At 42.7% G+C, this 1,402-nt stretch overlaps 1 non-coding gene across 1 annotated transcript; it reads left to right on the top strand.

Moving 5' to 3' along the window:
• The first annotated feature begins 988 nt into the window (after window positions 1-988).
• Window positions 989-1,060, top strand: TRNAT-CGU (transfer RNA threonine (anticodon CGU)). The gene has a single exon. It is a non-coding gene; the product is annotated as a tRNA-Thr (tRNA).
• Window positions 1,061-1,402: the final 342 nt, after the last annotated feature.

Raw genomic sequence — 1,402 nt, 5'->3', positions numbered from 1 at the left:
GGTAGTTGAAGAAACCAAGGGGCACACGAAAATTGCATGTTTAATGTTGTAACGTTTCGCCCGTGGCACGGCCTTCGTCAGAATAAACACAGATGCAAGCACGCAGCCGCTTTTATGGGCATGCGCGCGTGCGCATAATCAACAGTACATGCATATGCGCGCTTGCAAAAAAAAAAAAAGTGAAGCAGCAAGTATAACTTAAGCACGATAAATGATATGTATGAACTATCATTATGGTGTCACGATGATTGTACATGAAGTTACAGAATGATATCAATTGCGGCATGGCAAAACTAGGAAAAAGTTGATTTGGCATGCTTTGTCAATTCTGTACAAGAACGTACACGTCAAGATATGACAGAAAGGCACGACATTTTTCCTACACTCTCGTTGATACCGGATGACACAGTGTTAAATTTATGAATGAGAAAGGGTTCTTTCTCGTACTTCTCGATCATGGTGCAATTTGAAACCTGATTGTATTGCTGTTATATTGATGTTGTCAAACGTATGACATGGCAGTCGAACATGTTTAGATAATGGCAGGTGCGGCAAACTGTTAACGTGTGCTTTGTGGTTGTTGAATCGGATAGGAAAGGATGTTTCGGTCTGATCGATATACTGCATGTGACACACTGAACATTCAAGAAGATAGATGATGTTAGTACTGTCGCAAGTGAAGTTGCCGTTGATTTTAACAGAAAAATTGGATGCTGTGCTTCTAGCAGTATTTGATGTGGTCATATGTGTACAAACTTTACAACGGGGCTTATTGCAGGGATGACAACCAGCAGGAGCAATCGCTTTAGTCTTGGAAGAGGTTATTAGGTCACGCAGATTCCTAGAGCGACGATAGACCACTCTTGGCGATTCCGTGAACATGTGTTTAAAACGGTCGCTGGGGGTAATTGAGATGGATGAGATAAAGATGGGGGTTAATTGAGGGGCCGATATTTATGAATCCCAGAATCGTGGATGGGGAGACGGCGCCGCGGTAGCTCAATTGGTAGAGCATCGCACGCGTAATGCGAAGGTGTGGGATCGTTCCCCACCTGCGGCAAGTTGTTTCTACAGTGAAGTTGTATATGGCTAGGGTTCCGTGCATTTTTGTTTTCCGTGAACAAAAACAATCATCACCAATGGCTCATACCCCCGTAAGTATTCATACTCTCGCAAGCCATCAAATGCAAATGGCCAGGCAAATTAAGCTATATATATACACGGTGTCATCTTGCGCGTGTATTAATAAAATTAAAATACCTGTCAGCGATGGAGTTTGAGTACGGATGAGTAAATTCAAGCATATAACGGCTATACACAGCTACATCTTGAAGAACGGGCGTGCGAAATCCTTTCAGAATATATGCACAACGTTCGCATAAAGTGTTTATACAGAAGAGCC

Source organism: Dermacentor andersoni, chromosome 2, assembly GCF_023375885.2.
Source record: "Dermacentor andersoni chromosome 2, qqDerAnde1_hic_scaffold, whole genome shotgun sequence".
Lineage (NCBI taxonomy): Eukaryota > Metazoa > Arthropoda > Arachnida > Ixodida > Ixodidae > Dermacentor > Dermacentor andersoni.
The sequence above is the reverse complement of the archived record's forward strand: the minus strand, read 5'-3'. Positions and strand labels throughout refer to the sequence as shown.